At 44.3% G+C, this 15,912-nt stretch overlaps 1 long non-coding RNA gene and 1 pseudogene across 1 annotated transcript in view; both read left to right on the forward strand.

Moving 5' to 3' along the window:
• Positions 1–1,816: 1,816 nt before the first annotated feature.
• Positions 1,817–2,950, forward strand: LOC105466748 (H/ACA ribonucleoprotein complex subunit 1 pseudogene; annotated as a pseudogene).
• A 10,358-nt stretch (positions 2,951–13,308) lies between these two features.
• The window catches only part of LOC105466580 (uncharacterized), a 67,490-nt gene continuing 64,886 nt past the window's right edge, over positions 13,309–15,912 (forward strand). The window contains exon 1 of the long non-coding RNA XR_011620761.1: positions 13,309–13,461. This is a non-coding gene — a long non-coding RNA (uncharacterized lncRNA). The remainder of the gene's footprint in view (positions 13,462–15,912) is intronic.

Raw genomic sequence — 15,912 nt, forward strand, 5'->3', positions numbered from 1 at the left:
AAGTGCTGTGGAAACTCTAAAGTGGGGAAGATTATATCCTGGGGTTGTGGGAGGATCAGAGGAGTTCCAGGGGAAAATGTTGCATTGCACTATGGGTCTTGAAAGATGGATATGGTTTTAAATGTTGAAGACTGGATTTTGAGCTCTGATCATGTCTGTAGATTGGATTCATACGTATTTTTATGTCTACTATGATTTATTCTTAGTGCATTTTTTTTTCGAGATGGAGTCTCGCTTTGTTGCCCAGGCTGGAGTTCAGTGGTGCGATCTTGGTTCACTGCAACCTCTGCCTCCCAGGTTCAAGCGATTCTCCTGCCTCAGCCCCTGAGTAGCTGGGATTACAGGCACCTGCCACCATGCCTGACTAATTTTTTGTATTTTTAATACAGATGGGCTTTCACCATGTTAGCCAGGATGGTCTCGATCTCCTGATCTCATGATCCGCCCACCTTGGCCTCCCAAAGTGCTTGGATTACAGGCCTAAGCTACTGCATCTGGCCCGGGCATTTTTTAAGGTAAAGTATTTATTGAGCATCTACTGTGTATCATGTGCTGAGATAGGCACCAGGGGTGCAGGGAACATATGGCACAGTCTCTGCCCTCAATAACTTTCACTTTCACACATATGTATTAGGAAATCAGTATGTATGTGGATATAAGATAGTATGATAGACATTGCAGTATGATAGACATTGCAACAAATAATTATATGCTGTAAACCTATTTCATAGGATTTTAGACTTAAAGTACTTTCATCCTATTTCCAAAAAATCCTACTGCATAACCTTAAAGGGATTCTCAGTTTGAAATCATCATATAAACTGCAGTAGCATCTGCTGGTGAAATACCACTTTGTATCTTTTAGAATAGTCCAAACAATAGGGAGAGAAGTGCATTATAAGAGCTGTAAAAGATATTGTCCAGAAATCTTTGAAAAGAAGAGGAAGTTCTATGGCAGGTGAATAAGATGACATCTAAACTGTTCTCTTAAAGCTACTGAAGTTCCACGAATATCTCACAGCACAAAGCTCAAGTGTGTGCCAACAACTCCTCATGCCACAAGATGTGACATCCTTTCAACCCCTTTTTGCAAAAGTTTCCAATTCTGTCTCTTATAAGACTACTTTTCATACCCACATATTCCGGATTTTGTAGTGCAAGCAAAGACAAGATGGGAAGGGGCTTCCATTTGTTGATGCCAGCTGCTGTATGGACCAGGCCCTGCCCATGCATCCGTACTGGTTCTCTTTTATCCCCATGTCAGCCATAACATGTAAGCATTAACCTCCATTGTACAGATGAGGAAACTGAAACTCTAAGAGAATATGCAATCTACCCAGAGTCACGCAGCTTGCATATGTAAGAGCTGGAATGAAAATCCAATCTGTGTGAGTCCCAAGTCCCCTTCTACCATACGGTTTCCATTTCATTTTGCAATCATCCTGGCTGGGATATGTCTGCCCTAAAAGATAGTAAGGAGGAATACTTGTCTCTGTTCCTTAACCTAAATCCATGGGTTTGCTTTTTGTCTTTGGAGGTGTCATAACATTACAATAATTTGATTTTATTTGAATAGTGAGTATTATACTACTCAGTCTAGAGATTTGTGACATTCCAGTCTAAACTGGATGATAGCAATGAGGCTTCTTCAAGGTGACCAGTATGATTAATAAAAGTAGAAATAAGTGGAATTGCTATGGAGTTGCTACTCCTGAATTTAAAGCTAGTTGAGATTAAGCACATGTTCAACAAGATCTCTAGGGGTGTGTGTTCAAGACCAGGGCAAGAGGTGCATGTGGGATCGGGAAGAGAGAGAATGTCTTTTCAGGGCAGGGATCGTGGAGGCTTTGATCCAGGTGGTGGAAGTGGCGGTTTCCACCGCGGTGGCAGCAGCAACCGCTTCTGAGGTGGAGGCGGCGGAAATATCAGAGGTGGCGACAGGGGAGGATTTGGACGAGGGGGTGGCCGCAGAGGCTTTACCAGAGGCCAAGACCAAGGACCGCCAGAACGTGTAGTCTTATTAGGAGAGTTCCTGCATCCCTGGGGAGATGACATAGTTTGTAAACGTACTACAGAAGAAAATAAGGTGCCTTATTTCAATGCTCCTTTTTACTTAGAAAAGAAAGAACAAATTGGAAAAGTGGATGAAATATTTGGACAACTTAGAGATTTTTATTTTTCAGTTAAAATGTCAGAAAATGGGAAGGCGTCATCCTTTAAGAAACTATAGAAGTTTTATGTAGACCCATATAAGCTGCTGCCACTGCAGAGGTTTTTACCTCGACCTCCAGGTGAGAAAGGACCTCCAAGATGTGGTGGCAGGGGAGGCCGAGGACGAAGAAGGGGAGGTGGCAGAGGTGGTGGCAGAAGTGGTGGTTTTAGAGGAGGAAGAGGAGGCGGAGGTGGGGGCTTCAGAGGTGGAGGAGGAGGCGGAGGTGGGGGCTTCAGAGGAGGAGGAGGAGGCGGAGGTGGGGGCTTCAGAGGAGGAGGAGGCGGAGGTGGGGGCTTCAGAGGAGGAGGAGGAGGCGGAGGTGGGGGCTTCAGAGGAGGAGGAGGAGGCGGAGGTGGGGGCTTCAGAGGAGGAGGAGGAGGCGGAGGTGGGGGCTTCAGAGGAGGAGGAGGAGGCGGAGGTGGGGGCTTCAGAGGAGGAGGAGGAGGCGGAGGTGGGGGCTTCAGAGGAGGAGGAGGAGGCGGAGGTGGGGGCTTCAGAGGAGGAGGAGGAGGAGGCGGAGGTGGGGGCTTCAGAGGAGGAGGAGGAGGCGGAGGTGGGGGCTTCAGAGGAGGAGGAGGAGGCGGAGGTGGGGGCTTCAGAGGAGGAGGAGGAGGCGGAGGTGGGGGCTTCAGAGGAGGAGGAGGAGGCGGAGGTGGGGGCTTCAGAGGTGGAGGAGGAGGCGGAGGTTTCAGAGGGAGAGGACATGAAGTGAAACAGTTGACAGACATCACCAGTTGACTTCTGCATGAACCTGCATGATCTGTGTCTACTATGGATTGGAAACTTGTTTCTCGAGCAAGTCTTGAAGATCTTGGTCATTTTATGACAATGGATCTAAAATGTCAGCATCATGCAAAGTGCCATGGAATAGTGATTTTTGCTCTAAAAGAGCACTAACAAGTCTTTCTGATATTTTGTACAGTGCCTGGCACTCTGTGGGTGCTTAATAAATGGACAGGAGTTTTCATTAGAAGCATATTTGAATTTTTAAAATAAAGTGTTTTATTACCTTAAAAAAGGATCTCTATAATCTTCACTTGAATAATACAAACTTTTTTTTTTTTACATATTTGTTTATGGAACATAGTTGTAATTTTAAAACAGAATTTTTGCAAATTGTATTAAAATATATTAAAAACATACTACATTATGATCCAATGGAGTTTTTCACAGTAACTCAGTGTTAGTTTAAAATGTGAAATTCAATCAATATAATTCACCATATAATACGGTATGTATGTCAGTATAATGTATATTGAAATTGGAAAGAAGTAAATTTATCTTTGTTTTTTAATAAGATGAAATGAAAATTTTAATTAATTCTAGCCAGGCACAGTGGTTCACGCCTGTAATCCCAGCACTTTGGGAGGCTGAGGCAGGCAGATCACGAGGTCAGGAGTTCAAGACCAGCCTGGCCAATATGGCATACCCTGTCTCTACTGAAAATACAAAAATTAGCCGGGCGTGGTGGCATGAGCCTGTAATTCCAGCTACTCGGGAGGGAGAGGCAGGAGAATCGCTTGAACCTGGGAGGCAGAGGTTGCAGTCAGCTGAGATTGCGCCATTGCACTCTAGCCTGGGCGACAAGAGCAAGACTCTGTCTCAAAAAAAAAAAAAAAAAAATTAATTAATTTCAATGTTTATTTTAGATTCGGGAGGGTACCTATGCAGATTTATTACATTGGTGTATTGTGTGATGCTGAGAGTTGGGGTACGAATGACCCCATCGCCCAGGTAGTGGGCATAGCACCCAATAGTTTTTAAATCCCTGTCCCCCTCTCCCTCCCTTCCCCTCTAGTAGTCCCGGGTGTCTATTGTTGCTAACTTTATGTCCATGAGTACCCACTCATAAGTGAGAACAAGCAGTATTTGGTTTTCTTTTCCTGTGTTAGTTCACTTAGGATGGTGTCCTCTAGCTGCACCCATGTTGCCACAAAGGACATGATTCTGTTCTTTTTATGGTTGCATAGCATTCCATGGTGTATACGTACCACATTTTCTTTTCCCAGTCCACTGTTGATGGTATTTAGGTTGATTTCATGCCTTTGCTGTTGTGAATAGTGCTGCAATGAACATACCAGTGCATCTGTCTTTTTGGCAGAATAGTTTATTTTCCTTTGGATATATATGCAGTAACGGGATTGCTGAGTCAAATGGGAGTTCTGTTTTGAGTTCTTTGGAAAGTCTGAAAACAGCTTTCCATAGTGGCTGAACTAATTTACCATTCCTACCAGCAGTGCATAAGCGTTCCCCTTTCTCTTCAGCCTCACCAGCCTCTCTTACTTTTTGAATTTTTTTTTTTTTTTTTTTTTTTTTGAGACGGAGTCTCACTCTGTCACCCAGGCTGGAGTGCAGTGGCATGATCTCGGCTCATTGCAACCTCTGTCTCCCGGGTTCAAGTGATTCTCCTGCCTCAGTCTCCCAAGTTGCTGGGACTACAGGTGCACGCCACCACGCCTGGCTAATTTTTTGAATTTGTAGTAGAGACAGGGTTTCACTGTGTTAGCCAGGATGGTCTTGGTCTTTTGACCTCATGATCCACCCGCCTCCACCTCCCAAAGTGCTGGGATTACAGGTGTGTGAGCCAGCGCGCCCGGCCTATTTTTTGACTTTTTAATAATAGCTGTTGTGACTGGTGTGAGATGGTATCTCACTGTAGTTTGGATTTGCGTGTCTCTGATGGCTGGTGATATGGAGCACTTCCATGTGTTTGTTGGCTTCTTGTATGTCTTCTTTTGAGAAGTGTCTCCGCATGTCTTTCGCCTTTAATGGCGTTTCACTTTTTAATGGCATCGTTTTTTGCTTGTTGAATTTAGTTCCCTATAGATTTAGATATTAGACTTTCATCAGATGCATAGTTTGTGAATATTTTCTCCCATTCTGTAGGTTGTCTGTTTACTCTGTTGATAGTTTCTCTTGCTGTGCAGAAGCTCTTTAGTTAGGTCCTGGCCGGGCATGGTGGCTTATGCCTGTAATCCCAGCACTTTGGAAGGCAGAGGTGAGGGGACTGCTTGAGCCTAGGAGTCTGGGACCTGCCTAGGCAACATAGTGAAACCTTGTCTCTAAAAAGAAAAAAAATTACCCAGGCATGCTGGTGTGCACCTGTAGGGGGGCAAATCACTTGAGCCCAGGAGGCAGAGGTTGCAGTGAGCTAAGATTGTACCATTGCACTTCAGCCTGGGAGACAGCATGAGACTCTACCCTGCCCAAAAAATTTTAATTAGGTCCCACTTATCAATTTTTGTTTTTGTGGCAATTGCTTTTGAGGACTTAGTCATACATTCCTTCCCAAGGCTGATGTCCAGGATGGTATTTCCTAGGTTTTCTTGAATTCTTATAGTTTGAGGTTTACATTTAAATAATTAATCCATTTTGAGTTGATTTTTTAATATAGTGAAAGGTAGCGGTCCTGTTTCATTCTTCTGCATATGACTGGCCAGTTATCCCAGCACCATTTATTGAATAGGGAGTCCTTTCCTCAATGCTTATTTTTGTTGACTTTGTCAAAGATCAGATGGCTGTAGGTGTGTGGATTTATTTCTGGGCTCTTCATTCTGTTCCACTGGTCTCTGTACCAGTACCATGCTGTTTCGGGTACTGTAGGCTTATAGTATAGTTTGAAGTCAAGTAATGTAATGCTTCTAGCTTTGTTCCTTTTGCTTAGGATTGTTTTGGCTAGTTGGGCTCTTTTTTGGTTCCATATGAATTTTAGAATAGCTTATGCTAACTCTGTGAAAAATGACATTGGTAGTTTGATAGAAATAGCACTGAATTTGTAAATTGCTTTGGGCAGTATGACCATTTTAATGATATTGATCTTTCCAATCCATGAGCATGGCATGCTTTTTTGTTTGGCAAACATTTTTTACATCAAACGATGTGTGATATAGATGTTTACATATGAGCAAATAAAACCCACCCTAAAATGCTAAGGTCATTTTCTCTGCTATCTCTTGAGAAAAAAAATGATATTGAATAGCAACTGTAGGTATTAGGCAACCAGTATCATGTTTCAGGGAAACTAACTGACTTAAACAAGTAGATAAGATTTTCAAAGATGAATCAACCATAAACCTGCCTACAGCACAGACTAGCAATTAGTCTATTTAAACTCATCTACTTTTTTTTTTTGAGACAGGGTCTTACTCTGTTGCCCAGGCTGGAGTGTAGTGGCATGATCATGGCTCACTGCAACCTCAACCTCTCAGGCTCTAGTGATCTTCCTGCCTTAGCCTTCCGAGTAGCTGGGACTACAGCTCCAGAGACCAGAATGCCTGACGGTCTAAAATGAGCTGCAGTATCACTTAGGGTTCATGTCTTAAGTAAATTTCAGAAAGGGGTCAAACCCTTGTTTAAAGATAAATGTAAGCTGGATGTGGAGGCACATGTCTGTAGTCCCAGTTACTCAGGAGGCTGAGGCAGGAGGATCCCTTGAGCTCAGGAGTTTAAGACCAGCCTGGCCACCACCATGCCTGGCTAATTAAAAAATTTGTTTTTTTGTAGAGACAGAGTCTTCTTATGTTGCCCAGGCCAGTGCATCTCCATTTTGACACAAAGACTGAGGACTATGTAAAAGGACTAGCGTTTTGAACTGAATCTGATCTGGAAGTCCGAAGACTCAAGTTCCAGGAACAGTTTGTTTATTCTCCATATTCTTCCCCAAAATACCCAATATGATACTGCTCAATTTGTTTTTAACAGTGTGACTTTGGGGAAAAAGTTATACATCTTAGGTTTTCTATCTGTAAAATAAAAATCACAGTCCCGTACTTATTTTTTTCTTTCCTAAAAATATTGTAAATGAAGCAAAAATTCCTGGTAGACTCACTTGCATGCAATATGATTTATTATTTTTGTTGTTGTTTGTTTGCTTTTTGTCGTAACCATACGGCCAACCTTCATGCTTTTCTCCCTTCTCATGCTTTATTATTGCCTTCTCGAGAGGGCTTGACTCTGATTAAAGAAAAACAGACACCAGTTGAATTTGTATAGGATAGAGGAGCTGTGGGAAAGAAACAGGTAGGAGGGATATGGGGTTAAAAGCAGGGTCAGGAGAAGAGAGGTCAGAGGTTTGGATTTTGACTCTCTATAAAGGCTAAAACTCTCAACTAGAAACTTGTATGGTTTACTAGGCTGGTACCACCTCCCTCAGTTCCCATCATGCTGGCTACAAGGAAGTTTTGCTAGAAGGAAAAAACAAAAATCAAATTATAAAATTGCAAATCACAGATGATCTGCAACAGATTGATTTTAGTGAAGTTCATGGCTTCCAGGTGTCCTCACTTAAATACCGTGATGAATGCTTTTCATACCAAGCATCTCACTCTCCCTGCCACTCAGTATCCCCACCACCACCACTTCTGCCCAGGTGGCCGCATTGCAGTTCCCGGCTCATCACAGAGCCTGGCGCCCTCCACTGGTGAAGCCGCCTCTCTCCTGGTCTGGGCTTTGGAGCGGAAGCTGTTAGGAGCACCCAACCCATGAGCAGATCTGAGCAGCAGGCAGACGGCCCTTCTGAACCAGGTTGGAGACTTAACTTGCAATAAGCTCACGTCAGGCAGTGCATCCTGTCCTTAGTGGAAACATTTCTCATCTCTCCAGGAGACTGGCCAGGTAATAAAGCCATGAGAGGCAATGATCAACTTATTTAGAGACCCTCAGAGGGGAACAGAAATCACTGATGATTTTCCTGCCATCTCCTATCCCAGGTGAAACTGTGTGATTGTGAAGCAGCAAAAAGTCTAGGCACCTTGGGAGCAGGCTTCACTTCTCCAAGGTCAGCACAGGGAGGGGGTAGTCTGGTCAGCAGAAATGACCAGGAGATATGGAGTGAAGGGACCAGACACTAGGGGAGACATGTCTTTGATGACTGTCTACCCAGCATCCGTGTCTTCACATAGGGAGGGCACAGGGCTGGGAAGAAATTCAGCGATTCAGCCCCAGGAGGAGGCCTTGCTCTGTCCTAGGCCCCAAGAGGGCCAGATTTGCCCTGTTGAATCTCCGGAGAAGTTGGTAGGAAGGTATGAGTGCCTCTCTTGAACTTGTACCCAGAGCAACCTCCCCTGATCAGCAGAGGGTTAACAAACTTGAATTACACTTGAATTTCTTAGGAGATCAGGTCACAAAGGGCAAATAGTGGTCCAGAGACCAAAGTGTCTGATGGTCTAAAATAAGCCTGCAATATCACTAGGATTCATGTCTTAACATAAACAAATTTCAGAAAGAGGTCAAACCCTTGTTTAAAGATAAATGTAAGCTGGGTGTGGAGGCACATGTCTGTAGTCCCAGCTACTCAGGAGGCTGAGACGGGAAGATCCCTTTAGCTCAGGAGTTCAAGACCAGCCTGGGCAACATAGGAAGATCCCATCTCAATTTTTTTTTAAAGGATAAACTTAAGCGTATTAGAATTTTAAAGAGTTTATTTGAACAAACAGAGATTCATGGATCAGGCAGCTCCAAAGTGAAAGTGGTTGGAGGACGCACTGGAGGTGTTTGTAGGGAAGGCTTTTATAGGGTGAATGTAGAAGTAGAGTAGAGAAACTATTTGGTGAAAATTTGGGCAGTTGTATTATTTGAACTATCCTGGTGGAAGGCCTCTCATTACACAGGTAATACTCAGCTGGACACTTGTGACTGGCTAAGCTTGTTTCATTTTGTCTGTGTAGGAACCCAGGCCATGGGAGCTATCTCAGCCTAACGGTCTTCCATTAAGTTATTTTACACCTTCTCTGTGTGTCAGGACAAGCAGAGGTCTTCCCCGCGAGGGTTCTTACCATCCTGTTTCCCTCAGCAAAGTGAAACTGTCCCTTTTGCCTCTGTAGGCAACCTTCTGAACAAAGTCTTTCCTAATATTCTTATCTCATCTTATTTTATTGTATCCTCTTCTCTGTACCTTGTTTACATGCTTCTGGAACACTTGTGTGTCTTGCACCCATCCCCTGCATTATTTAGGCAATCCTAAAAGAAGACTTCCAGGATGGATTGGTAGAGAACTGCTAGCATATTGAACCTTCTCTCTTTGTATCTGGAACTTTCATAATTACCTTAGTTCTCCATGCCAATTTTGCAATTATCTTTGTTCTCCACTTCAAAATACATGTACCTCTGACAGAAGCTGAGCACATAAAAGGGACCTTTTCCAGTGGTACATATGAGGCAGGAAACATGATATATTTAAAATTATAAACTAAAAACTTTCTGACACCAAAAACATGGGCAACAAAATAAAAAGATAAGCAAATTGGACTTCATCAAAATTTAAAACTTTCGTGCAATCAAAGGACAACCTGCAGAATGGAAGAAAATATTTCAAATAATATATTTGATAAGGGATCAATATCCAGAATATATAAAGCAATGGATAAACAACTCAATTAAAAAATATTCAAAGGACTTACATAGACATTTTCCCAAAGAAGATATACAAATGGCCATCAAGCACATAAAAGACACTCAACATCACTGATTAGTAAGGAAATCAAAACCACAATAAGATACCGCTTCATACCCATTAAGATGGCAATTATTAAAAAAAAAACCGGGAAATAATAAGTTTTGGTGAGGATGTAGCCAAATTGGAGCTCCTGTGCGTTGCTGGTGGACTCCACAATGTTATAGTCATGGTGGAAAAGAGTACAGTGGCTCCTTAAAAAAATGGAACATAGAATTACCCTATGAGTCATCAAGTCCACTTCTGGGTTTAAACCCACAAGAATTGAAAGCAGGGACTTTAACAGATATTTACAAATTCATTTGCATAGCAGCATTATTCATGATACCAAAATGGTGGAAGCAGTCACTGACAGAGGAATGGATAAACAAAATGTGATACAGACATACAGTGGAGTATTAGCCTTAAAAAGAGACATTCTGACGCATGCTACGACATGGATGAGCCTTGACATAAGGCTAAGTGAAAGAAGCTGGATACAAAAAACACTGCATGATTCCACTTATATGAGGTCTCTAGAACGTCATTTTCATAGAAACCAAAAGTAGAATGATGGTTCCCAGGTACTGGGAGGAGAGAGTAATGAAGGGCTATTGTTTAAGGGGTACAGAGTTTCAGTTTGGGAAGTTGAATGAGAAAAAGCTCTAGAGATGATGGATGGTGGTGATGGTTGTACAATCAGGTGATTGTATTTAGTGACACTGAACTATGCACTTAGAAATGATTAAAATGGCAAATTTTATGCTATGTATATTTTGCCACAATAAAAATTAAAAGCTTTTTTAAAATTAAAAGCTTTAGAAGAATTAAGATAAAAGTGATTAAAGCTATTTTAAAATTAAAGCTAAAATGAATTCTCCCTCAACCCCAATAACTATGTGCCAAAAGTGCTATTTCTGCTCTGATTATTCTACCTACTGTGAATATCCATGTGTGACTTTTTGGCTAGTTCATAAAATAAACTTGAATGAGCATTAATTTTTTCTAATACTCTTCCTCTATCCACAAGCTACATTCTACACCCCACAACTTGCAGACCACACCTGATACAGATGAATCATTTTTCTGCTCCCTCTCCCAATTCCCTCCAGTACTGGTGTTTTATATACTACCTCCTGCTGCTCTAGGTCCAATCTCTGTGCAGTTTGATGTCTTGGTATCGGTAACTCTTGACCTGGATAAGCAAAAAACACAGTGAAATTGATGTTTTGTCTTTGAAGATTACCTTGGAATAGGAGAATCTTTGGGTGGTCCGTCCATCTTCATTCATTCCTATTAACAATGTTAACAAGCATTTACTGGCTTAGGACTTTAAAGAAGGAGAATTGTATTAATTTATCAGCTGAATCAGCATTACAGCGGCTTAGGAAGCATTTGTCATTGTTTGGGGTTACAGTGAGGATAACATGAAACACTTAATGAAAAACTTTCACAAAACTTTGTCTCTTTCCAACAGCTTAGCTATGTGAGAAGAGCTTTTGTAACATGACAACTCTAAAAATAAAACCGTTTTCAAGTTAAACTGTCCTTCCAGTTGCTGTTTCAAACTTTATCCCAAGAACTGAGGTGCCATTCAGTAAAAGGCAACTACAGGCTTCTCAACCATAAGGCTAAGTACTTGTTTTATGTTTTCTGGTGATGAATTTATTTCTTGTCTTTGAGTTTACAATATCAGCTATAAAAGTGATTGTCAGTAATATTTGTATAATTTAATTTCTAATAGAGTGAGTTTTCTATGTATGTGTTAGAGCTACGATAATCTTATTTTTATTTTTTTTACTATTGTTATTTTTTTGAGATGGAGTCTCACACACCCTGTCACCTCGGCTCAATGCAACCTCCACCTCCCGGGCTCAAATGGTTCTCCTGGCTCAGCCTCCCAAGTAGCTGGGATTACAGGCACCCACCACCACACCCATCTAATTTGTGTATTTTTAATAGAGACAGAGTTCCACCATGTTGGCCAGGCTGGTCTCAAACTCCTGACTTCGTGATTTGCGTGCCTCAGCCTCCCAAAGTGTTGGGATTACAGGCGTGAGCCACCGCACCTGGCTGTAATTCTTCTGCCTCAGCTTCCTGAGTAGCTGGAATTGCAGGTGTGTACTACCACACCCAGCTAATTTTTGTATTTTTAGTGGAGATGGGGTTTCACCATGTTGAGCAGGATGGTCTCTATCTCTTGATGTCATGATCTGCCTGCCTCGGCCTCCCAAAGTGCTGGGATTACAGGCGTGAGCCACCGCGCCTGGCTGATATTCTTAATACCAGAATTTGTTTTGTGCTGTATGATGATGATACTAGTGAACTGTATTCTCAGCAATATTTTGCAATCTTCACACTGTTACTACACTTATTTGTGTTTTTAGCTGGGTGTGGCGGCTCACACCTGTCATCTCAGCACTTTTGCAGTCTGAGACAGGTGGATCACTCAAGCTCAGGAGATCGAGACCAGCCTGAGCAACATGGTGAAAGCCCATCTCTACTAAAAATACAAAAATTAGCCAGGTGCGGTGGTGCACGCCTGTAGTCCCAGCTACTTGGGAGGCTGAGGTGGGAGGATCGCTTGAGCCTGGAGGTGGAGGCTGCAGTGAACCGAGATTGCGCCCCTGCACTCCAGCCTGGGCAACAGAGTTGGACCCTGTCTCAGAAAAGAAAAAAACAAAAAAACAAAAAAACAAAAAAACATCAACGATGTGCCATGCACTGGGAAGACAAAAAGAAACAAAATCACTCCTGCATTTAAGAGGCTCACCTCTCTCCGAGGGAAAAGATAGAAACGATGAGAGGTAATGACTATGGACAATGGGAGTGAGACAGGCCTGTGCACCGGGGTGGACCCTCGGCAAGTTCACGCCCTTCGCACTGGGGAGGGGCTCGGCCCCATCTCTTTCTGGGTGGAATGTGGGATTCAAATTGGCAGACAGGAAGGGCACGAGCAGGGACTCTGGTTTCGCAGAGGGTTCCTTTTCCTCCCTTTTCCCTTTTCACCCATTAAAACCCTGCTTTACTCATCCTTCAAGCCTCCGTTTTCGTGGCTGTGGGCCGGGCAAGGAGCCCGTCGTCAGCTGAACTAAGGGAAAGTTCTGTAACAGGAGCACGGAGGGAGGTCTCTGCTGAGGGTCCGGAGATCTTGCAGCTGAACTAAGGGAAAGTCTGTAACAGGAGCATGGAAGGAGGTCTCTGCTGAGGGTCCGGAGATCTTGCAGCTGAACTAAGGGAAAGTCTGTAACAGGAGCATGGAAGGAGGTCTCTGCTGAGGGTCCGGAGATCTTGCAGCTGAACTAAGGGAAAGTCTGTAACAGGAGCATGGAAGGAGGTCTCTGCTGAGGGTCCGGAGATCTTGCAGCTGAACTAAGGGAAAGTCTGTAACAGGAGCACGGAGGGAGGTCTCTGCTGAGGGTCCGGAGATCTTGCAGAAGAGGCAGGGCTTCAGGACAGACCTGTAGCATGAGTAGGTGATGGGCAGGGCGTGGGAGTGGGGAAGGGAGCATTCCAGGAAGTGGAAACAGCCTGGACCCAGGAAAGAGGCAGAGGGCAAATGGTGGGAAAAGGCACATCATTCCCTAGGGCTGGAGGGAGAAGACCAGCACACAAGAGGTGGAGAGTACAAATGGGAGGCGAAACGTGTGCTGGATCCTGGTCATAAAGGAACTGCTATTCCCTTCCAAGGAGGGGACACTACCCTGAAAAGCTACTGAGGGATTTCAAGCAGAGAAGAGCTGCAACCCGATGTGTCAATCTGAAGAGCACTCTTTGTCATTTATGAATAAGGAAACGTTGGAACTTTAAGAGACACAGAGTGAGTCTGCATACTTCCTTTTCTATGACAACTTCCTGTATTAAGGGTGAGAAACACCCTTAATACAGATTCTCATGATTATGTGTATTGTGGGGTGGTGTTGGGGTTCTCAAAGGAGATGGTTATTCCTGGTTGTTAGTTGTTTCTTAAATTTTCGTTTCTTTTAACATGATTTGTTTTGGGGCCGGGTGCGGTGACTGTAATCCCAGCACTTTGGGAGGCCGAGGCGGGCGGATCACGAGGTCAGGAGATCGAGACCATCCTGGCTAACACGGTGAAACCCCGTCTCTACTAAAAACACAAAAAATTAGCCGGGCGAGGTGGCGGCGCCTGTAGTCCCAGCTACTCGGGAGGCTGAGATAGGAGAATGGCGTGAACCCGGGAGGCGGAGCTTGCAGTGAGCTGAGATGGCGCCACTGCACTCCAGCCTGGGTGACAGAGCGAGATTCCGTCTCAAAAAAAAAAAAAATTTGTTTTGGTTTTTCTGTTTTTTGTTTGTTGCTGGTTTTTTAGACATGGGGGTCTCACTGTGTTGCCCAGGCTGGTCTGGAACTCGTGGGCTCAAGCCATCCTCCCCGCTCAGACTCCCGAGTAGCTGGGCCCATAGGCCACACCATCGCTCGTGGTTTTGGTGCTGCTTTTTATTATGGAGATTTTCAAGTGTATACAAAATCAGACAAAATTGAGTAATGTACACTTACGTGCCCCTCACCACTCCCAACAACCAGCATCCTCTGGCCTTTACACTGGAAACTGTAAAGATAAAGTCTCCTCGGCAATGCTTAGAATTATGACAGGTGAAGTCTCTCAGGCAGTTCCCCGGGAATCAGATAGAATAAACTCTGCATTTCCCTCGTAATCAGATGACCACCCCCTGCTACCAACAGCCCCACCCAGCTACTACTTCCTAGAGTGCTATACTTGCCCTGGGATAGGCAAAGCCAGGCTTCCAGAGCCCATCAAAACTTCCTCAGACACCACAGACTTCCTCAGAAATGCTCTGTGTTCTGTCTTGACCTTTCACATTTGTTGTTTCCTCTCAACATGAACATTTGCTTTGGTCAGGGGTGAATAAACCATGGGTGAATTCAGGCCTCAAACTCCTTGGGAGGAAGCAGAGTTCACACCAGACGGAGAGGAGGCAGGAGTTTCCCCAGTTCAAGGTGCACACAGCAGGGACCTGGGGTACAGGGCACCTCCCTGGCTCCTTCTCTGCCGTCTCCGCAGTCGGACCTGGCCAAGAGGCTCTGCCACTGGACTCTGCACTCTGCACTCAGCCTCCTGATTCCAACCTCCACACCAGGGAGTGGCCACCACAGCTTGATTACTGTCTATTGAGTGTTCATCATATGCCAGGTATTGTGTCAATGCTATCAATCCTCATAATTGCCCTTTGAGTTAAGTTTTCTTAACACCTTTACATGGATGAGGAAACTGAGGCTTTAGAGTTTAAGCAGTTTGTACCAAGCTACATAGACTGTAAGTGGCAGAGCTGGAATTTGAACTCAGGTCTGACTGATTTCAAAGCCCAATACCTCTCTGGTGGATAGAAACAAGAGGAGAGGTTCATTGGCCAGGCATGGTGGCTCACGCCTGTATTCCCAGCACTTTGGGAGGCTGAGGCGGGCAGATGATGAGGCCAGGAGATTGAGACCATCCTGGCTAACGTGGCGAAACCCCATCTCTACTAAAAATACAAAAATTAGCCAGGCGTGGTGGCACGCACCTGTAGTCACAGCTACTCGGGAGGCCGAGGCAGGAGAATTGCTTGAACCCGGGAGGTGGAGGTTGCAGTGAGCAGAGATTGTGCCACTGCACTCCAGCCTGGGCAACAGAGCAAGACTGTCTCAACAAAAAAAAAAAAAAAAAAAAAAAAAGGAGGAGTGCAGTCTGTTGCCCAGCCTGGAGTGCAGTGGTGCAATCTTGGCTCACTGCAAGCTCCACCTCCCAGGTTCATGCCATTCTCCTGCTTCAGCCTCCTGAGTAGCTGGGACTACAGGCGCCGCCACCACGCCCGGCTAATTTTGTTTGTATTTTTTTAGTTGAGACAGGGTTTCACCGTGTTAGCCAGGATGGTCTCGATCTCCTGACCTCGTGATCCGCCCGCCTCTGCCTCCCAAAGTGCTGGGATTACAGGCTTGAGCCACCGCACCCGGCGCGTGAAACCAAGTTTTTACAAAATTATTTTACTTTTGTAGATTTGGGGGCTACAACTGTAGTTACCTTACGTGGCTATATAGCATACTGGTGAAGTGTGGGCCCTTAGAGAAACCCTCACTAGAACAGTGCATGTTGTCCCTACAGGTAATTTTTCATCTCTCACCCCTGCCCACCCTCCTACCTTTTTGAGTCTCTGATGTCTATTGTCCCACTCTCTATGTCCATGTGTACATGTTATTTAGCTGGCACTTAGAAGTGAGAAAATGTGATACTTGACTTTCTGTTTCTGTT

The sequence above is a fragment of the Macaca nemestrina genome, chromosome 3 (assembly GCF_043159975.1).
Source record: "Macaca nemestrina isolate mMacNem1 chromosome 3, mMacNem.hap1, whole genome shotgun sequence".
In the NCBI taxonomy this organism is placed as follows: Eukaryota; Metazoa; Chordata; class Mammalia; order Primates; family Cercopithecidae; genus Macaca; species Macaca nemestrina.